Source organism: Megalopta genalis, chromosome 1 (genome assembly GCF_051020955.1).
Source record: "Megalopta genalis isolate 19385.01 chromosome 1, iyMegGena1_principal, whole genome shotgun sequence".
Classification (NCBI taxonomy): Eukaryota; Metazoa; Arthropoda; class Insecta; order Hymenoptera; family Halictidae; genus Megalopta; species Megalopta genalis.
This window is the reverse complement of record NC_135013.1, coordinates 26,910,678-26,934,545: the sequence shown is the minus strand read 5'-3', so window position 1 is coordinate 26,934,545 and position 23,868 is coordinate 26,910,678. Positions and strand designations below refer to the sequence as shown.

The window sequence follows — 23,868 nt, the reverse complement described above, 5'->3', positions numbered from 1 at the left end:
GCGTCAAGTTTTCCGTAATCCAAATATATTCAGATTTTTGTGATCTTGAGCACGTTACTGTTTGTCTTGCATGGCAAACGCTTTCAGTATCAGTATTTTCACTTTCAGTATTTTCACTGTCGCTCGTGAAAAATATTCTCCTAAATTTCCTTTCCCCATGATTTGATAATGGGTCTAAAACAATTAAATACTTTAAAACTCAACATATTATCACAAAGGCAGAAATTGAGTATTTACCCGTGAATTATTAAAGTTAAGCCAACAAAATTATTTTAGCATTATAAATTCGTGTAAACCATTTAATTTCTTTTAACTTTATTTCTGGCTCCAAGTTTTCCGTAGTCCAAATATATTCAGATTTTTGTGATCCTGAGCACGTTACTGTTTGTCTTGCATGGCAAACGCTTTCAGTATCGGTATTTTCACTTTCAGCATTTTCACTGTCGCTCGTGAAAAATATTCTCCTAAATTTCCTTTCCCCATGATTCGATAATGGGTCTAAGACAATTAAATACTTTAAAACTCAACATATTATCACAAAGGCAGGAATTGCGTATTTACCCGCGAATTATTAAAATTAAGCCAACAAAATTATTTTAGAATTATAAATTCGTGTAAACCTTTTAATCGCTACTATTATAAATTGCTGGTATATATATCTGTCGCTGGCAATGTTCTGAAGAAGACTGAAACTGTGTATCGTTAGAATAAAACACAATATCGTCTTGTCAATAGTGTTATATTCCATGATAGTCAATTGTTCAAGGCATGCAGCGTTGCCAGATACTCGATTAACAAAAGTATCTTTCTTTTATTATTTCTATTATTTACATTATCAATTATTATATTAATTATATTTATATTAGCGCGCCCACTTTTCCAGAGCGTATATATACGCTCTTCGTATATGAATGGTCATTCTTCGAGGGCGTATATATACGCCCATCGGAGCAAAAGGGTTAAATGCACGGTACACTGCAAATTTTCATGCAGAAAGTTTCGCTTCGATCCGAGAGATAAAATGTAATTGAACAGTCGTGTCTCATCTGAATAACGTGAATGAATCAAAAACACTTGTGTCTCGTCCGAATAATTTAAATAAATCCGAAACAATCGCGTCTCGCCTTCATCATTCGAATAAGTCAAAAACAGCTGCATCTATTCTTGACAATTAGAACGTGTCAAAACGAATGCAACACATTTCCTAAATCCTTCAAACGCGTTCACTCTGCTCTCGATCTATCTATACCAATTAGTAAAATCGCCAATTGGATTTTCAATTCGTTCGTACACTTCGAACAAGCGTAATGCAACGCGATCATACCGTGTCAGGGTCGCGTGTTTTCCCTCCCCCGCCGGCAAATTTACGGAAACAGTCTGGCGAGCCGTCTCGCCGACACGGCCGAGTTCCTGCCGACGGATTTCGAGAGAGTCGAACGGACGATTATTCGATTAAAAACACGTCCCCCCCTCCCCTCGGCCGCGTGGATCCCCGGCCGAACGGAAATCCTCGACACCGCTGGATCCCGGATTAACGCAAATCCCCGCGCATGTTTATTCAACGGATATAACTCCGCTCGATGGAACCCGCCCGCTAATAAGACCTTCCGCGTCACCATCGAATTAATGCGGAATCGTCGCCGCTCCGAATCCGCTCGAATCGACGCGGACGCTCGGACGAGGTTCGCCGAGGACTCGCGCGGAGATAAGGCCGCAGCCGGAGGCGGTCGACCTCGGAAGTTAGGCGACCCGGCGCAGCCGATGCGAACTTCGACCCGAATCCCGCGGGCGTGGGAGTTCGCCGATTAATTCGTCCAATAGTACGCGCGATGATTCCAGCTAATAATAAACCGTGCTCATTAAAAGAACGGGAACCGCTGGCTGTTCCTCTCGTTTCTGTCACAACTTTTACGTCGCGGCGGCAGAGATAGTGTTTTGAATTCATGGTTATTTGAATCAGAAGAAAACACTTTAACCCCTTTAACTAACTTTGAAATCTCGTGCCGAGTTATCTTGTCTTTTATCTGAGTTTTCTTTTTATTGCAGAAGTGCGACGTTTTCGCTTGGTAATCGAGGAAATTGGGTTTCGTGATTTTTGAACCCTTTGCTGTCGAAGCTATTTGAATTTGAAATTCAACTTATTGCGATTTTCGCATATGAAATTGAGCCTACAGATGGTGTAATGCAATTTTAACAGTTTTTTCAAATATAAATGAATCTGATACTCTTGCAATGATTGTGAAAAATGGTATGTCGATTTTTAGTGGCGCCTCAGAGTCGCCACTCGAGTGCAAAGGGTTAACTCTGAAGCAAGTACGATTTTTAAAAAATTGCAAGTTTGATGCTAATTTATATCTATTATCTCTGTTATCACATATCTTTTTATACTCGTCTAAACAATTCGAACTCTTTCGAACCAATGTTTATAAATTCGATTTGCTACAGTTTCGATAAAAAATGTAATCAGATGTAATCAAAACAGATTCAACTGGCTGACGTTGGTTAAACACGAATTAGTAAGAATTGCAGAAATGGAGCCAGCAAAAATAACAATGAATCGACGCAGATCTGCAACATTTCCAATGCAAATGAGGTTATGTAATTAAACCTTAAATTATTGCTTAATTTGCTATAAAATGCTGTGAAGTATGCGCCGATCTTCCGTCAGCATCTCCATCGAACAACTTTAAAGTAAATGCACGCGATAAGAATTTGCAATTTACAATTTACGATTTACAATTGATTTTATGAAATGCAGAGACCACTAGGCACTTAAACCTTAAATTATTATTTAATTTGCTATAAAACGCTGTGAAGTATGCGCCGATCTTCCGTCAGCATCTCAATCGAACAACTTTAAAATAAATGCACGCGGTAAGAATTTGCAATTTACAATTTACGAACGATTTACAATTTATTTTATGAAATGCAGAGACCACTAGGCACTTAAATATTAAATAATTATTTAATTTGCTATAAAATGCTGTGAAGTATGCGCCGATCTTCCGTCAGCATCTCCATCGAACAACTTTAAAATAAATGCACGCGATAAGAATTTGCAATTTACAATTTACAAACGATTCACAATTGATTTTATGAAATGCAGAGACCACTAGGCAAGCCGACCGAGACCTAGGTTGCGCGTAGAGTTTGATTTGAATTATCCAGGCTCCTTGTTTGTCCGGCAATCGCGATCGAACGAGCCAAAGGGCCGTCGATCTTTCACCCCCTCCGACAGTTCGCCGAAGGTTGCCGATGGTTCGCAGAAGTTCCAGCCCCGCGAGGCCGTGCCGATATCTCGGCGAGGAGACAGTTTGATCCTTCGTATCAACACGGAGTCCTGTTTCCGGCAAATGGATTTCAATTATGCATGAGGCGTTACAAAAGTGTTTACGGACACCTGGAATTGCGGGGTCCGCGAGGGGACTGCGCCGTGGGGACTCAAGTTAGAAGTTCAAAGGCTACTTGTTTCACGGAACTGATTCGATTCGGAGGGTAGCCGGTGGAAACGGAACGAGAGACGGGGAACGTGGGGGAATGTTGTCCAAATGCAGCTTCGCATGAACGCGGCATTTAAATTCCGGCAGCACGATGAAAGAGAACTCGAACTTATCGAATTTCGTTCTTCGCTGTTACTTTCGCGGAGCGCGGTTTCGGGAAGATTGCGATGTAAATTGAAAGTTGCCTCCCGTCCGACGAAATTTGATGAATCGCGGAGTTGGTAACAGCGTTACCAACGCGATGGTAGGCGAGCGAAGTTCTGTAGACCGCGGCCCTCATAAATCATTTCAGCGTGAGAATTCCGAGAAGGAAACTCGAATTAGCGGTTCAAAGGCTGCTCAATCTAAAGATGGCTCGATTCTAAATATAACTGGCCGAACTGGGTCGGAAACGGATAGAAAATCTTTCTTCCCGGGATAAATGCGACGCGGCAATTTTTCCGTACGATTTGTTTAAACAGAAGATCGTTGAAATTCGCTGAAATTATTATTGCAACATCGTGCAACATTCTCGAAGCTTTCTCCAATTGAAGAGCTCGTGGTTCTACACGGGCCACGTCACCTATTGATCATTTCAGCGAAATCCGAGTTAATTCCAAAAGGAAAATTCGAATGACATGTCTAAAAAAGCTGTCCTATCTGCGTGTGACTCTGTTCACTGAAAGTACGCTCGAGTTTGCCTCATTATCTCCAGCTAGCCTGATTCAAACGGAATCAGTGCGTACTTTCGATAAGCTTAAGCCGAAGTAACATAATTTATATAATTTCCGTTCCCTTTCCGGAGCTTTTCGGATCACCAGTGCCGTGGATCAATCGCGTTAATCGCATCAGCGTGTTTCAGCATTGCACGCAGCTTTCGTCGAGAGAGAGAGAAAACATCGTGGAAGTCAGTGAAAAGCGAAGCTTTCGAACCGCCGCCGTCGAGCTTAGGCTGAAATCGGTTCTCCAATTAGTTCGCTCGTCCCGGAATCGATTTGACGGGTCCGTCGGCTGTCCAGCAGCGTGGACATCATTTTCGGTCATTATTTCGTTTATCGTGTCAGCTCTTCCGCGCGAAGTGTAAGCTGCTGCAAGCTGCCACTCCGTGACCATAATTTTATCGAACGCGCCGAAAACGATCGGCCAAATGGGAAAGAAACCATTTAGTGCCGGTCGACGAGCAACGTACAAAAGGTAACGAAACTACCGCGGGTCGTCCTGACGTAAAGAAAAATCGCGCGTGACGTTTACTCGCGTGATGTATTCCATTTGCGGAGCATGCTCGACCGTCTGGAATCTGTTCGCGATGACAAGATTTCCAGGTAAATAAGCACGGCGACGAGATCCTGGATTTCGCGCGGCGGATGGTTGCTTGAATAAGAGAGTGGCTTTGAATGACGCCAGTATCTCGCTCCAGGAACTCATTGTGTCCCCATTGATACGTTCGGTGTTTGGATTACATCTAGAACAACGGTACAATCGAACGCGAAAATTACATCGGCATCTTCTGCCGAGCTTTGAAAGCCGTAATCGAGCCTCGTTTGGGTAATTTTGGTGGGTTCGGTTCGCACGATGTTATTCCGGGAATGAAACAATCGCTGCGAAATAAATTCCGCGAAATGTGGACATTTTTAAAGACTTGAGAAAGTTCCGTCGGATCTTCCGATCGAATTTCTCTGGACAATTAAACATCTTGGGGCCCGCAGAATCGAGCACAATTATGTTCGCTTGAGCATTCTCCTTTAAAACCCAGGCGGCAAGGCTCGGCTCCATTTGTCTCCACGGTATAAATATTGTTATTTGTTTATCTCATTTTTGGCAGTTAATTAAAATTGTCACGTGTTTCATTTGGGTCTGAAGACGAGCTAAGGTGTCTAGGCGAGGTACCTTAACCGTTTGAGTCCCGGGGGTTATTCAGAAAACACGGTCGAAAAGTGACGAACAGCGTAATGGTGCTTGTGTTAATTAACACGTTCCGTGCCACGTGTACCATCGATGGTACACGCTTGCATGTTTACTTAGTGAACTGAAGAAATTGTTTCCAAGAAATTTAGAACCGAAGAATCAATTTCCACCGCAAGAATGGGCGTTGATAAGTTTTTGTTACGTTGTTATGTGTACGAGAATTAATAATTGCACGTAATACATCAAGTTTTAGTAAAATATCAAAGTGTGAAGATTCGAGTAAAAAAAGCTCGGCACGGAACGTGTTAATTGCGAAGAGAACCAAGCGGCGCGACAACGCTCGTCAAGATTGACAAACACAACAAAAAGAAGAAAAATGAGGAAAAGCAGAGCTATGCGATGTACGTGCGTCGCTAAAGTTTTGATCGCGACACAAGATCTGAACAGCGCGATCGCGCTGCTCGGGACTGAAACGGTTAAGAAATGTGTTGGAAAGAATTGATAAATAAGATTAGAATAATTGTAATCGTAATAATAGCTTATAAATCGAAGGAATACTCCCAGTCACATAATCGTCGAAAGGAACCGGCGTTCGTGTGTTAAATCACGAAGATACGACTAACGCGGAAGAAATTGCTTGCACAGCTCTCCTTCAGGTGCGTTCGGGGTTCAATTTAAAAGATACGCAAAGATTACGGAAGTAAAAGCAGCGAGAACATTAAATATGCATGATCTCGAGGCGGGAGGCGCGGGATGGCACGCGCGAGTTAATGTAAAAAAGCTGAAGTTTAATACGATTTCCATGGGATAGCGTATTGCAACTTACAGCGTTACGAACTTCGGTAAACGAATGAACGGAGTTCAAAGTTCCCAGTGGCTGTTTAGTAACTGCGGATGGAATTTCAGTATGAGCATCGTTGCCCCTGCACTTGGTCAGCGGCAATAATCCGCGGCTATCGCTCACTTTTGATCGTCAGTATACAGGCGCGCGCGCGCGCGCGCGCCGGTGCTAGAACTCGGATTGCGTTATTCCATCGTTTGCAGACGATAAATTCGACGCAGACGCGAGATCGACTATTCGGTGACGAACGAGCTGTAGAATCCGCGTGTACGTAGAAAATAATAGCAGCGACGGCGCGCCGTTTCGCAGCCAGCGTGCCTTTTAACGTCCTTCAAACACGCCGCGGGTCGTGACACCGCGAACTTAATCCGCGCGCGAATGCTGTATTATGCAGTTGGCTGTATTCGACGAGTATAGTCGTCGTGGAGAAGTGGCAATACAGTAATGTCTCTCTAATTGACGCTCAGATTCTGCACAAAAATGGACAATTTGGGAAGAGGAGATGCGATCGTTCGAGCCTTGCGGCTCGTTTTTATAATTGTTGACAATCGGTAACTATAAAAAACTAACTGCAAGCCTCGAATAATCGTATCTCCTCTCCCCAGATTGTCCATTTTTGGGGACAATCTAAGCGTCAATTAGAGAGACATTACGGTATTTGCGTCGCGACGAGCATACTCGTACGTAAAGAGCAGCGATCATTGGCTATTTAGATTGTAATTTAAGCGAAAACAAAAACGTATTCGCAAATTTCAAGATGTTTAGAATATTCTGAGACCAATGCTACACATTGTGTAGAATTCTCTTTACGTTGTTATAAAGATAGCAATATCTTCGGAGAAAACGCGCGAAAAATACGGTGCTCGCTCCATCGAGTTCCGTTTAAAAATTCGTTTAAAAACGGCGAACCACTCGCAACCAAGACGTAAGCCTCGTTTTCAACTTAATTCTTGTCAATATCAATGATTTGCCAATGTTTCGCTATTATTGCATAATATTGAAATATAAAATTTGATTTGACAAACTGTTTTTAAATTGCACCAAACGAGCTGACATTTTTTAAGATGTTACACCACAGTTTGGTTTAATTTGCCAGACCAAAGAATAACTATCAGCTGGAACAACAAACAAACGATCACATTTTGCTAATTTTTCATCCGAGCATACAACGAGAAACCGAAACGTTGACGACGCACAGGCAAGCAACATTTTTATCGAATTCCTTCAGACGATTCTTTCAGGTTTCGGTGGCAAGTGATGAAAGTCTGCGGAAATCGCGATCTCTAATTATTCGTAGCTCTCAGCAACGTTGACGGATTCTGACGATCTTGTATACCTGAAAAAAAGCGACTTTAAGAGAAAAACACGATTCGCGGTATTCTCAGCATCGAACTAAACAGAATTGTCCTGACAGATTTCCCGATATCGGCGAAACTAACGAAGATGGTTCAACGCGCAGTGTAAAATAAACACCCTATATATTTGCATTTCGACTTCGAAAATCGCATTTCGGCCAACGTTTTGGGAAAGGATACCGCGCGTCGTGTCCGAAACGGATGAGCGCGTTCGATCAGGAATCGCGAATTTCCACGGAGAGCCTTCGGAAGCAGCTCCTCGAGGGAACGTTTTCGGCCTTCGTGCTCCGTAGACCACGATTAAGCGAGCCCGTTCCGTGTCGGCCGCGGAACGATTTTTGCAGTTGCAACAAAAGAAAGAGAGATCGCGCGGAGATTTGCAAGGCGCACACGGAACCACGTTTCCCCGAGCGTGAATAGAGCGGAGCGCTACAGAAACGGGGAGGGAGAAAAAAGAACCACCTGGAAGCGAAAAATACGGGGGAGCCCGTGGCAATTTGCTCGCGGGAGCCGAGCTAAATCATCGCCTTCAGAGCCGGCCATTGTTCGACCCGCGAAATTAACATTCTCCGGGCGAGTAGCCGAGCTAATTTCAGTTGTTCTGTTAATCAGCGCGGCGTCCGGCCAGTTGTCGAATTGAATTCCGTCGGAATGGCTCGGTGGATTCGTTGGACAGCTGCTAATTGAGAGAGCACGCCTCTCAAGACGAGAAAAATAGAGATCCCAGACCCGCGCAACCGGATATCGCTTCCCTAACTGAGAATGACAAAGACTAATCATTCTTGCCACGGGAAGACAGGCGGTTTCGTTTCACAGCGAGCACGGCACGTTTCCGGATATTACGCTCCGAACGTCGTCTCGCTTGACGCGATAACGGCGGTCTAATTTACTTCGAGCCTTCGCATCAAAATCAGATTAGGACGGCCAGTATCCGTAGCTAATTGCTCGATCACGTGCGTGCAGCTTCAACGTGAAATTTAAAAGCGTCGCTGTTTAACACTTGTCGCGGCCCGCCCATTAGCACCGTCGCGATCCTCGCTGATCTACGCACTATGCTTGTAACTATAACGCTTATTATACTTATAAATGTTTTCTTGCACTTTTGTTTCGCGCTTCTCGTAAGGAGCGAACCATAACGATGAATATTCGTCGTCAATAGACTGCGGATTTGCTCGCGATTCGTTTTTAACAGGATTGATTAGATCAAATATGAGACTGTGAAGATATTAGAAGAATTTAGACATAGCTTTACATTATGTGTCACTTATTAAAATGACTACAATAAGAATGACATTTTTCTCGGACTTAGGTTTCTTACAGATATCTTCGACAACTTTTATTTTGCATGAAAGTTCGCTGTTTAAGCGTTGCAATTCGCAGGAAAACTTCTTTAAAAATGCACCTTCTAAAACGCAATAACTTTTTTAGAACTGGACTAAGTGACTTGAATTTTTTAGATGATAGCGAGACTAGTCTACTAGACGATGACTAAAATGCCTTTTTTCAGTTTTGCTGTTGCTTGAAGAATTTTAATCTTGCTGTTACTTACAAAGAAAGATAAGTAACTCTTGTTTTTTAAGTTTTTCTATCTGTGCCTATAAACGAAAATTTAAAAAATGCCTCTCGTAGATCTCGGTTATTGTTGTAGAAATCGGTTAACCCAAAGTCGAGCTCCAAGCATTGAAAGATTTAAAAAAAAACTCCAGATTTCTTCCAGTAAATCGTGATAAAACTGCGATTTTTGCCATCTTTAATTTGTTATAACTCATAACAACGCCAATTGATTCTACGAAAGACATTTTTTAAATTTTCGTTATAGGCTCAGATAAAAAAGTTAAAAAACGAGAGCTTTTTATTTTTTCTCTGTTATTCCAAGTAACAGCAAAATTTAAGAAAAGCATTTTGGCCATAAAAAAATTCAGGTCACTTAGTCCAGTTTTAAAAAAGTTATTGCGCTTTTGTGGGCCACTGTACATAAATCAACAATGTTCACCGGACGATCTACTAATTTAGAACGAATACGTCACTGGAATCTGCGAATTCAGTCCGATGGAAATAATCGGCCGAGTCAATCCCATTCGAAGAATTAAAATCTCCTTTAAAAAAACACTAAGAACCATAATCATTGTATCGAACGTTCGCATACATGAATCAACGTTGTTCACGGGACGATCTACTAATTTAGAGCGATACTACAGGGTGTCCCAAAAATGTCTCGCAATCCAGAAATGGCGGGTTTCTCAGATCATTTGAAGCAACTTCTTCCTTTACAAAAATTTCCTCCGAGGCACCGTTAACGAGTTATTAACGAAAAACAGTGACCAATAAGAATCGAGTACGGCTGACGCGAGGCGGTCCAGCCAACCAGCGCACGAAGACCAGTTCCGCTCATTGGCTCGGTCGCCTCGCGCCAGCCGAGCTCGCCTCTAATTGGTCACAGTTTTTCATTGATAACTCGTTAACGGTGCCTCGGAGAAAATTTTTGTAAAGGAAAAAGTTGCTTCAAATAACCTGAAGAACCCGCCACTTTCGGTTTGCGAGACATTTTTGGGACACCCTGTATAGTCATTGGAATCCGTGAATCCAGTCCGGCGAACTTGAGCGTCGAGTTCCACGATCCTCGGTTCGGAGATCCACGCGAGAGACGAGGCATTAGGTTCGCGCTAATTATAGACCGGGAACCTTAAACCCAACGATTCTGGGCACCGCTAAATTTATGGTCGTAATTACGATGTTCGGGTCTGACGCGCGACAACAGGCGATCGATCACGGGCCGGGGGCCGAGCGTCACGAGACTCAATGCATATTTACCGAAGCTCGTTCCGGTTCGAGTTATGGTTGTCACTCGGGTAATACGGGTGCTCGGCTTTTTCCGCGGAATATGCAAACGATCCTCGAAAGCCGGAGAAAGAGAGGGCTGTTGCTTCGCCGCCTGTTCTCGCTCGTGCGCCCGCTAGCTAGAGCTCTCTCGCGCGCGCCGATACATTTATTCCGGTATTTTGTGTAACGGATTCTTGTGTCGCTGTGCTGATTCCGCGTAATCATGGTCGCCGCGATGTTTTATTATCAATTATTCAGTATACTTTTAGTATTTTCGTTTGCACCGCCTGCGCGTGCTGTGAATATTCGGCGAATAAAAATTTGCTCGAGCGGAAAGGAAAATGTTTGTTGAATAAAACAGACATTTTTGGTAACGAAGAAATGTATTTATCATTGTATTATGAAATGAATCGTGCCCGCGATATGCTCACAGAATGAAGAGGGAAAAATGTGTGCGTGGAGACATGAGATGATTAATACGTAATATTTTGGAGTAATTAAAAAATGTATTACCGGCGGCTAACGTTATTTATGGAACGAATTCAATGTTCGCATTTGCACTTTTTTTATTACGTTCTATACGCACATTTCAAATATAATATTTAAAGTTCGATCGTTCCTGGTGCGAAATACTCGGCCCACGAATGTGGGTGATACGAGCCTATATTTTTAATTAAAGAAAACATTACGATATGCTAAATATGAATGTGTAATCTAATAATGTGTTTCTATGATCTAACTGGTTTCACGTACGAACGTAGCTTTAATTTGTCTAAAGCGATTCTAAATTATCAAACAGAATCGAAATAACTTTCATCGATCGCGCAACGAGAAATGTCGTTTTTTAAAAATGCTCCGATGTTATTTCCTTGAATATTCATTAGGCGTCTTATATTCTGCATGACTTATGCATTTCTTGCTCGGCGCATTAATATTCATCTTGGGGCAAAGTGAAACATTTTATAAGGCACCGGAGAGTTTCCTAATTGGTTCTGCTATACGATTCCCTGAATCATTCCGGAGCAATTTAAAAGTCCGGCCATATTTTAAGAAACCGAAAGTGTTCTTCGGAGAATAGTCTTTTTCTACGGAGAATATACGTGAAAGGCAGTCGAAGCTTGCGCTAACATAGTGTACGTATAAGATATGAAGTATCTAAAGCTACATTCGGAAGACACCTCCAAGTTATAATTGGATGACTTCCGTTCGGTTTCACCCTAAACCTACCGCAGACAAATGACCAATTTCTCAGCGTACGATCATAATAATTACGAATAAATAATGGGAAAATATTCAGTATAAATTACATTATTGAAGCAAGTACTATGATAAAAACTGTACAATACTTAACAGTAATCCAACCGAGGTCTAAAAGCGGCTAACAAATGTTGCCTTTTGCGAGAATTACAAGATATAATTTATTCAAATTTCTCACAATTTTTATAATAGCCTGAATAAAGAAATACAGTCAATTCTCTCTAATTGACCCTCAGTTTGGAAACAAAACTGAACAATTTGGCTGTAAAAACGAGTAACAAGGCTCGAATAACCGTATCTCCTCTTCGTTCGGTTTCACCCTAAACCTATCACAGACAAATGACCAATTTCTCAGCGTACGATCATAATAATTACAAATAAATGATGGGAAAATATTCAGTATAAATTACATTATTGAAGCAAGTACTACGATAAAAACTGTACAATACTTAACAGTAATCCAACCGAGGTCTAAAAGCTGCTAACAAATGTTGCCTTTTGCGAGAATTACAAGATATAATTTATTCAAATTTCTCACAATTTTTATAATAGCCTGAATAAAGAAATACAGTAAATTCTCTCTAATTGACCCTCAGCTTGGAAACAAAACTGAACAATTTGGCTATAAAAACGAGTCGCAAGGCTCGAATAATCGTATCTTCTCCTCCCAAAGTGTCTATTTTTCTATACAAGCCGAGAATCAATTAGGCAAAATTTACCGCATATTCAACAATTCCTAACGAAAGCAGCTTCACGACTCGGATAATTACGAAATCAAAAATTCAGCCAGCGGCTTCTACGTCGAATCTGTAGCCCCGTAGTAGATTACACTCGAGAGTCCATTACGCGGTTCGTAAATTCGCTGGGAGCCCCGGATGCGAGTCACGTGCCCGACAAGGGCCACGATTTATCGCCGATTAATTGAGGAGAAATATGTGCTCGCACGGTGACGAGTGTTTGCATAAACCTAATGGAGGAATCGAAGTCGTCCTTCCTCTCGGACCCCACGGGATATTGGAAGATGCTCGGATTTTCTTGCGTCCACTCGGCCGGCGAGTGGCGTCTCGTCCGGTTTCGATAAATTACTGATTCGACCGGAGTAAAGGAACCCGTTCGATCGTCCGTACTACTACTCCAATCGGTGGCCCGATTCCGCTTCGATTTCCATTCCCGCGGATTCTTATTTCTCCCCTTCCGTTGCGGAATCGGGCCGTTTCCTGTGACACGTGCCCCTCGTCGATTTCGCCGGTTCAACGGTGTCCCGGACCCTCCAGAACTCGGGCATCCAACTTCTGAAACACGATCCCATACCCGGGAATCGTTCCGATAGAATACGGCCTCCCATTTTCGTGATGAAACCGTCGCGTTCGTTTTGAACAGCCTTTTTTTCGCGAATTCTCGGCAGTCGCATTTTCTGACTCGGTTCGCCTCGGGCCGATCCCGCGATTTTCCTCGGACGAAAACGAGGATTCTTATCGATCAGGTTTAATCGAAGGTTTAATATCCAAGGTCAATTGAATTGCATTTAAGTGGAACATATGTTGATTAAAGCACAGCTTGCGCCGTGAGAATTTGATGTATACTAATTGCGATTCGACTAACTGCGGTTCGAGACTTATAGAAGAAATTATGGAAATTTAGGACATGGTAATCAATCTTTTATGTATTATGCTTTAAAGACTTCTTTAAAGAGTGCTTTAGACCCTAACTGATTAACCCGAGAAAGATAACCTACGTCGCAGAGGCGCCTGCGAAGGCTGTTGATTTTTGTTAATTTTTCATAGAGGTCTAGTGATTTAAGTTTAAAATTACTTAAAATATAAAAAAATATAATATAAATGCATTTTATTTTGACAATAATGCCAAACCTTTAAAATGACTAGATTAACTTAAATAAATATCCATTGTTAGTATAAAATTGACGCCTTAGAAAAGCATGCGCCTCTGAAGCGTATGGTTATCTTTTACGTACGTTGTCATATGGTTATCTTTCTAGGGTTAAGAGAAGTGTACCGAACAGTTTTCTTCGCTATAATAATTAGACTGCGGATTTGATGCGTTTATAACAAAAATTAGTAGGTGTTGCGCACGGCACAAAATAACCGCCGGAAGTCGTGAGGAGACGACAACGATATATTTGTTGGACTCCACAGTCCTCGTTTACAATTCTTGGAGCACGGCTACGAATTTGTTACGAAGTGAAGCACGGCTTCACTGAGGCTACGAAATGGAAGCACGGCTTCGTATAGGCGCAAGGGCGCTGAATAATACTGGTCTATATGCGATAACGTTGTCTACCAAAAAATCCCCCGTTATCAAATTTGCGGCAGTATATATAGACATTTATTGCAAATCTGGCCACCGCGAAAGTGGCGCAGATATGTTTCCTCGCCAGATCTGGCGTACACAAGAAATTTAGTACCCACCCCCCGACGGAACACCTACGAGGGGTTCGAACGTGGGTAAACCAACGCCTTCTCTTATCGGTCATTAGGCCGGGTACGGAAGACCCAGTCTTAACTCCGCGTCCGTGTAAGGAATTTTGTGGTTTGCTTTGCCCCAAAAGTGCCACACGACAGCAATTGTACAGCGTGTCAGGCTAGGGGGCAAGTATATATAGACACCTGGCCGATGTTCAAGGAGAAGCATCGTCAGGTGTCGAAGGCCGGGTCATTGCCTCCTAAGGCAAAAACGCCGCGTGTTTACAACGGCCGAGGCGAGCGTTTGACGGTCCGGCCAACGCACGTCGATCGGGTTATTGTCTTGCCGCCTCGCCGTTTATTCGACAAAAACGGCGAGACGGCGTACATCGAATGTCGAACGTGCGTTGACCCGCGGTCCGCGATTCGGCCGGAACAGTAGGCGCGACTTGAAGCAGCAGCGAAATTAAAACAATGAGAGGATTCAAATACACCATTTTCATGCCATTAAAGTTATTAACCCTTTCGATACTACGAGCCACTATAGTGGCCCTCCATAAGATGCCATCGAGGTACTAAGGGCCACTATAGTGGCCCTCCATAAGATGCCATCGAGATACTAAGAGCCACTATAGTGGCCTTCCATAAGATGCCATCGAGGTACTAAGGGCCACTATAGTGGCCTTCCATAAGATGCCATCGAGGTACTAAGGGCCACTATAGTGGCCTTCCATAAGATGCCATCGAGATACTAAGAGCCACTATAGTGGCCTTCCATAAGATGCCATCGAGGTACTAAGGGCCACTATAGTGGCCTTCCATAAGATGCCACCCAGATACTACAGGCCACTATCGTTTGTAGCGAATAAAGTCAGTGCTTACTGCAGAAAGCTAATTCACCTTATTTTTCTCTCAACAACGGATAAATAGATATGCCTTATTTCTTTCAATTTTGTTTAACTTCATTTGGATTAACCCTTTTGCTACGGGCGGGTTCTCCGCTGCGGTACCCCCGCAACGATCGGCGTCTTGTAGCGTGCAGCGATGTCGCAGCGCGCCGTCCAGCAGAAGTACCGCGGCGGAAAATCCGCCCGTAGCGAAAGGGTTAAAGAAGAAGGTTAGAAATCCATGAGTCACTCCTGTATTTTTGCAACGAATGCGGAACATTTTCATTTCGCATAAAATCCGCAGTTTAATCATTCGAGAATGATTGACGTGAAAGAGTACGCGAGATATGAAACTGAAAAAGTGTTGGAAGGTTTTAAAGACTCGACTCCATTTTTTTGTTACCTATCATGATCATTAAGAGAAGAAACAAACGTCTACCCGGTTTTCTGAAACGAATGTGAAACATTTTCAGTCTGCGCAAAGATCCGCAGTTCACTAATAATCATAACCGCAATGTTCATGAATCTGCGAAAGACATTTTTATACAATTCTGAAACACGTTCCATTATGTGAATAAAACGATAAAAAGACTGGTATAATTTAGGCGACACGATTCCGTCGCTGAGGCAATATTCCGATACAAATTTAGCTGGGAAAATGAAAATCCTTTAAAGCAATTTTAATTTTCTTTGTCCAGAGTTTCAGGCGAGGAATCGCGCAAGAGCACGCATTTTCCAGTCGCTTTAACTCACGGTGGTGCCGTCTGTCACGTGCACACGGTGTTCTGCAGTTAACGACACGGCGAACGCACCGCTGCGAAGGGAGCCGGGCCCGTGTTCAGCCCAATAACCGACCAGCGAGCGGGAGAAAAGGGAAAATGACGAAAACGCGAAAAAAGAGATCGAACGAGGAGACGCGTAGCTACGCAGAGCGCGACGGCGCGGTAACAAACGACCCAGAAAACGGCAAGGGAAGAAAAGCGGAGTGCCGGGATGACCGAGAGCGTGCATGTTTTCGAGCGGCTCCGCGATGGAAACATCTATCGAGCGCGGGAGGAACAAGGTCGCCCGTTTTTTTCCATATACCTGTCGCGCATTTGCATCTTGAACTGGAAACAGTGCGTTTCCGCGTTGGCGCGAATCAATGGGATCGCGTTCGCGGAGTCGGCGGCCTAACTGAACGCGAAAAATCATGCCGCGAACGTTAATTAAACGCGACGAGATGCGATCGAGGAACGGAAGTGCGCGCGTTCCGCCGACGTTAAAATCGCATCGTGTTATTTTCCATCGATTTGGCGAAAATGTGGCACGACGATCAGCGTTGCTCGATATGCCTTACTTTAGTCGCGAACGATATACGCTCATGGATTAAAGCATGCCTTTTCAAACGCGACTAACATGTTTCAAAATTAGATCGAACGACTTGAATTATTTTTGAATTTTCCAACCGCGAAAAGGAATACTGAATCATATGCAACAGGAAACAACTTGTTCGAACATGTTACGAAGAAGCGAGGATAGTGGAGCTGGTTACTGTGAAGTGACCAATTACTGTGCTTTCAGTTTAATCTCGGGAAACAGATGAAAGTATTATCATTTTGGTATTAATTATTTTCGTAATAATTAACGGACGATTAAGTTTATAGTTGTCGAATAAGACATGTTCAATTTTTTCCTTCAAAAATGAAGAAAATCAAAGAATAAAAAAATGTATCATGTCTTATTTAACAAATATGAAATTAATTATACCCAAAAATAAATAGTTTAACAAACGCAGTAACTGGCTCCACTATGCAGATACCATTATTCACGTTGTGGATTATATGAGAAATTGAACCAGTTAACAAATTGAACCTGTTAATAAATAGAACCTACATAATTCATTGATCATTGTAATACACAAAAGTCGCATTTCCAGTTTTCAAAACAATTTTGAAAACGGTCATTTCACTGAAAATAGAAATTACATACTTTGAAATTATAAATGATTTCCAATATCTTAAATTATTCCTTTTATAATAGGAACAAAAAAGAGACAGCAATGAATTACACGTATTAGCATTAACAAATGAAGGAGTTGCAGAGCTATTTTCAATTTAAAAGTTCATACTTTTTCACATTTCATTTCATTCTTAATGGTTATCGTCCGCCGCGCCGTGTGACGCAACATCAAAACAAGTTCCGAATCCTCCGAAGAGAAATTGTTTTCCGATAGAGAGCCCCGCGTGTGTGTTTTACGTTTTCAGCAACTCGAAAATATCAAAGCTTTTTTTCAACAAGTGCCCGCGGCACTGTGTCGTTAGGTCTCGTGCGATTTCAATGCTTCTCGCGGTGGTGGGGACGACAACGAAGTGCTGCCAAAGGTGGAAACGTAGCAATGTTGTATCACGTGAGATTGCGTGAAATCATGTGACAGCACGTGGCGTTATTAGAAAACAAAAAAACATATTGATATAAACATATTGTTACGTGAAATCACATGCTACCGTGAAGCTGTAACAATTTTACCATTTTGTAATGCATCGTTTACGATGGAGCATGAGAGCTCGGGCATTAGATCATCCGATTGAGAAAAAGATATAAAAAAATATTGCAGCATCTCTAATTTGACAGAATAAGGGACGTGGATCTTGGGTGCACAAAATAAATGCGAAGAGGGAACATTTGGAAGAATATAGCCATTTAGTAAGAGAATTAGAATATCCTAGTGGATTTCATACACATATTTCAGGCTGATCAAAGACGAATTTCAATTCCTGCATGGCTTAATTGAAAATATTGCAAAAGAGAAGAATACCAAATTTCGTAGAATATAAAATTTTTTATTTGATCTTAAGCCAAATAAAATTTGATGCTTTCTCACACGTTCAATAAATAATTCTTGTATTTCTTGTTGGATTTTCATGATTTGGATTTCAAAGTTACAAATACTCATAAAATATTTTGGAAATACCTATAATAATAAATAATATATCTCTTCTTCTCAAGTTGTCCACTTCTATTGCGTTTCTAACTATTTTAGTTCATATATAAATAAATATAACTATTTTAGTCCATTTCAAATTATTACACACACGCATTTCTAACTATTCAAGCCCACATATAAATAAATATAACTATCCTAGTCCATTTCAAAAATTATTGCAAGAGCTCTTGAACTTTGAAATCGAAATCATGGAATCCCAACACGAAATGGAAGAATTACTTACTAAACGTGTGAGAAAGCATCAAGTTTAATTTGACAGATCAAATAAAAAATTTCATACTCTACAAAATTTAGTATTCCATATCATTGAACCTGTTAATAAATTCAACCTACATAATTCATCGTAACGTAATACAATATAACACATAAAAGTCACATTTCCAGTTTTCAAAACAATTTTGAACACGGTCGTTTCCGTTGGAGAGAAAAATTACTTTGAAATTATAAACACTTTATAATTATAAATGATAAATCATATACAAGCTGAGGGATAATTTAGGAGAATTTACTGCATAATGTCACGTGAAATTGAAATCACGCGTGACCACATATGAACAGCGCGACGTGATCCTGGTCTGTTGCTAATAAATTTAAAGCCATGGAAATACGTAAGCTCGCATTTTTCAAATGTGACATGATTTCATGTGATTTCACGTGACGTTGACATTAGTACGTTTCTACCTTAATCAACGCAGTGGCCGATTGGAGAGAAGCGCCGAGATCACGCGGGGCCTAAAAACACCGAAAGAGAACGGTATTTTCTGGTCTTTTCTTTTCGGTATTTCCCTGGCCGAAAAATTTCTGCCAATTTTCTCTTTTTAATAATCTCTTTTCTCTGTTAATAATCTTGCGCGCGTGGAGCACAGTCGACGGACGGGACGAAGCTGGCAGCGGCGGAAACGCGAGGGGACGCAGCGACGCGGCGCGTCGCGACGCCGCCGCTCGGCGTCCAAGATTTCCATCGCGAGGAATTTTTCGGCCGCGGACGAATTTTTCCCTCGGTATCGATCAGCCGACGCGGCGACGTTTCGCGCGAGTAAGCTTGTAGATAGAAATTCCGCGCGACGATGACAGGAAGCTTCAAACGCCGCGCGTCGGACGCGGCCCGTGCAATATTTATGGCGCGAACGACGCAAAACGATCAGCTATAAGCGTATGAATTATTCACGCGCGACTTTCTTTTTTTAGGAACATATATCTATGCTAGTCTCGCATGAAATGTCGGATCTTTAGCTAGTCATGTTTGGGACCTTGTTGCGACATAACGGGTTTATTAGAGATCACGACTTAGAACGCGTAAGAAGGATTCAGATGTGCACGTGTCAGCGAGTAATTAATGTATCCATGTTTTCAGCCGTACACTCCTTTGTACCCGGTTACACGTGTATCGAAATAAAGAGGTAATATATGGGTACCCGTTGTTTTCGATACACGTGTATTATCTGAGAAATATTGTAAAATGGAACCATCTTTTGCCGGAAAATATAAATCAATTATTATGTATTTAAAATTTAAGATATACAAACATTAAGTGATTAATGTATATTAACCTATTGCTCTACGATCTCTTTTACCTTAACTAGCAATTTTTTGTCATTAATCATTTCCTTGGTAGAACGAGAGAATGTTTGTTTCTTGTATTTTACCTTTATTCTTAGACTTTAATATTAGGTTTGATATATTTAGTAAATTATGTGTGAAATGTTCGTCGCTAGTCTGACTCAATATCGTAGTGCAAGTGGTTAATACAAATTAAAACGTTATTTGACACTATCAATCTTCATCTCGGTAACATATTTATTTGGGATTTGTATAATAATTTGTATAATAATTATTTAATAATTTGTATAATATAAAACGATAGTATCTTCGTTTGCATTGAATTTCATATTGTATGTTACAGCTTAAATTGAACCAAACTTCCACCTGTTAGGGTATTGACAAGAGAGTCGCGAATGTTGCAATCAAAATCTTAAACAGTTTTACTAACTTTTTGTATTTTTATTCGTTCTTAACGGTAAGATAGAAAATCGTCAGCCTGCTTGAGGGTAAAAATAAAATTCAGTTCGATTTTTCCTTCATTCGTCCTACCGTTGAAGAATCCGAGAAATCTTTTCAATGTATCATTCGATAATGATCGAGATAAAAGTCATGCATATGTTCTGCACGAATCCTACATATTCCTGCACAAATTCCTGCATACATGTTCAAGATGAATCTACCGCGCTCGAAGAACGCTGTGAAATGAAATTTACATTGCGTAGAAACCGCTTCGCATCATTCGTCCGATGAATGATTAAGGAGCTTCGGAATTCTTTCTAGCAACTGAACAACCACCAGAGAGTCGAGAGCATCAATCAACTTCTTGTGAAGAGAACTTTCCGCATGTACATAAAACACGAACGGTATACAATTCAATTCATGCCACGCAGAAACGTCGGTGAATACGGTACGAAACCTGTGAATAGACTTGTACTTCGAGAATCGAAATGTACACGAAGATTCGATGCTTATAAAATCCGGTTCATGGAGGGAAACTATTTTCATTCTTCTCAGGGAACGATATTATTGTATTCAAGATCATGTGCTTGATCACACGTGCTCGAAGGATCTACAACGTTCTATCATTTACTGCAGAAACTACCCTGAGAATATTATTGAAAAAATGTTGACGAATAGTCGTAAATCCGAACGTATATTATCAACCCTTTGCCGTACTTGGACAAGTCCGACTCGTGACGAAGGTGTCAAATAATAAACTCTTAGGTATGAATGTCATTTTGTTTGTTAAAGTCGGAATGAAATGTTGTACTATTATTAACGATATTCTAACATTCGAACAAATGCGGGCACACGATAAATATAAATTGCTTTCTTTTCTATGAAATTATTACAATCGAATAAGTTTTAATTGACGTAACTGTGAAGATAATGGTACGACGAGGGGTTAATTAACCTCTTGGCAACCCCTGACTCGTATTGGAGATTTCTAACAATTAATAATAAAACAAAATAACCTGTTAACAATAGAATTACCTTGCCCTAAAATACAAATGATGTACATTATTCTATGACAATGACAAAATTGTATTTATTTAAATTTCGCACGCTTTCTGTTATTTTATGTATATTACAATATATGTTTGGATAAAGCAATTTCTCCAAAACAATTCCAATAGAAATATTCGTACAATATCAGGAACAGTGAAGTGAAAAATCAGAAACTGGTCATTATGACTGGTTTGATATTACTAACGTTAAGAATGTTATTTCGTCCCTTAAAGCCAGAATAAAATTCTGTTCCTTTTTATTAGCAATATATTTAAGAACTCACGTAAACGTAGGCACGCAACGAACATAAATTTTCTCTTTTGTCCAAGAAATTCTTACGACCCGAAGAATGCGTAGTCATAGTAATCCCGAAGGCGCTGTTAGGGCAAGGGTTTCGTCTCGTAAACGGAACCGTCCCAAAAATTCCATCCCGCCGACCGAAACCGCGAGACGACTCTCGGTGACCCGGTAAATTCGAAAGTTTAGGGTGGTTTGGAGCGTTGGCGTGGGACGCCGGCTGTTCACCCTTACCTTCGGTGATCGCTGAGGGTGTCGAGCGTGGGTCAACGTGTCCGTGGCATCGCGGTGCAAGCCGTGGACGCTGTTTTGGAGGGACGCTGGCCGAGATGGTGGTGCCGGGACGCAGATGATTTATGCGCGCCGACAGCAACAGTGTCACGTGCACAAAGGGGTGAACGCGTTCGAGAGCGTCGTCGACGACGGATCGAAAGTCACCGGTGGCCGACGAAGGGACCGACGATAGGAGCCGTGTCGTCGCGACGTGTGGACGCGCACTGCTCGAGAATCGCGGCACGGTCACTGGGCGTCGCGACGACGACAACGTACACCACCACGACGACAACCACGACGCCGACGTCGACGCGTGCTACTAGGCGGTCGGTGGTCCAGGGACGTACGACGGCTGCGCAGGCGCCCCCCGCCGATCCTTGACGCCACTCGCCCGATTAAATTAAAGCCAGACCCTCGGCCCTTTCTCCCTGCTTGCTTCGGATCACCGGCCCTCCTCGCTCGCGAACCGATGTCCCATCGCGGGGGATGCTCCACGAATTGAACGGGGAACAGCTTTTCACCTTCGCGCAGCCGGAAATTTCATTTTCGGAATCTGATCGATGGATCCACGCGGGGTGCGTCGTTTCTTTGCGATTTTCGCTAACAAGCGGAATTTACGGTCGTGGGAAGCGAGAGCGAGTTTCGAAACGAGAGCAGGTTAATGTTACGGTATATAGTTAATACTAAAAAAGTTTAATGGGATTTTTCAAAATGGTTTTTCTTTTTTAAGATGTTTCGATCGCAAGTTTGCACGCGATCGTGTAGATAACACGTACAGGATGCTCGTTTGAAAACTTGAAATCTAGATGTCACGGGAACAACAAATTTTCGGGAGGAATTTTTAATACAATAGAGAGAGAGAGGGAGAGAGAGAGTTACTCGATTTCAAAAAAGAATCAATTTTATCTCACTGGGATATTTAATAAAATGGAAAATTTGTTTACTTATGAACAATTCGTGTAGTCATGAAACTCTTTTATCTTGTTTATAACTGAATGCTGATGAATCAATAACAATTTCACTTTTCCACGTTGCTTTTATTGCAACATAAATAGTCGCAGTAGTGGCTTGCGTCTCCAAACCATATATAACACTGCGATTCTTCATTTATAAAATTGTAAATTTTATTAAATATCTCTGTAAGATGAAATCTGATGAAAAAATATTTCAATAAAAATCTGTAAGTAAAATACAGTTTTCCATTTGAAGAAACAAAGTTATCCTCCAAACGACCTTTAAACCGATCAACGAAGAGAAACTATAATAGTTGTATTTTCGGTTTGAAAACATGTAACTTTTGTATTTAACATTTTGCTATTAGATATGTACTGTAACTGTAACCTGCTCTCGTTTCAAAAGCGAATCCCACGACCGTAAGTTCCCCTTGTAAGAGCGGCGTTTGGCCATACGAAAGAAAGTGTAAGGGTAAATATTTTAGTACTTCTACGTGGGTTTTCGCAATCATTCCGATGCTGTGTCGAGCAAATTGGTCGCACAGCGGACCTTATAAGCTGGTCAAACTTATTTTACTTGTTTCTGTTGGAAGAAAAGCACTTGGGGATTGAAGAACGCCATTATTTTCACTACCTTCACAAAACAGTAAACAGGATAAACAATTTACAAATAAATTACATACTCTAATGATATATTATATGTTTGTTTATGTTATTTCACTTTAACACAAATTTTCTGTTGATTATAAAAGCTTGAGTGAATTTAATCGAGTTTGGGAAGGTGGATTCGAAAGGATGAATTTGATTTGCAAACGGGTGTGTTCGACTAGCGGAAAGCTGAAAATTTGGACTGCAAACCCTTTTATGTCCGGATCGAAGCACATACAAATTTTCAATCTACCGATTATCTCGAAGAATTATCTCTTACATCGAATAATAAATACCGCTTTTCAGATGGCTTCCAGGTTAATCAAACCTGCATTTCCTATTATATCTTATACAGGGTGTAATCATGTTAACACATGGAAAAGGATGATTCCTGAGGAGATTTAAAATAACTTCTTCCTTAGCGAAAATGCAATCCGCTGCATGGTTTACGAGTTATTAACGAAAAACACTGACCAATGAGAGGCGAGCTCGCCTAATGCTAAGCGGCCGAGCCAATGAGCGGTCGAAGCCCAGTTCCGCTGATTGGCTCGGCCGCCTCGCGCCAGCCGAGCTCGCCTCTCATTGGTCAGCGTTTTTCGTCAATAACTCCAAAACAAAGCCGCGGATTGCAATTTCACTAAGGAAAAAGTTGCTTCAAATGACCTCAGGAATCACCTTCTTCCGGCTATTAACATA

General features: G+C 41.6%; 1 protein-coding gene and 1 long non-coding RNA gene across 2 annotated transcripts in view; one reads left to right on the top strand and one right to left on the bottom strand.

The window, feature by feature from the left end:
* The window catches only part of LOC117220727 (somatostatin receptor type 2), a 159,462-nt gene extending 137,606 nt beyond the window's left edge, over positions 1-21,856 (bottom strand). The window contains exon 1 of the mRNA XM_033470985.2: positions 21,533-21,856. The gene's annotated coding sequence lies outside the window, so the exon portion shown is untranslated. The remainder of the gene's footprint in view (positions 1-21,532) is intronic.
* Positions 1-23,868, top strand: part of LOC117220956 (uncharacterized) — a 405,009-nt gene that overhangs the window by 255,657 nt on the left and 125,484 nt on the right. The gene's annotated exons all lie outside the window — the stretch shown is intronic.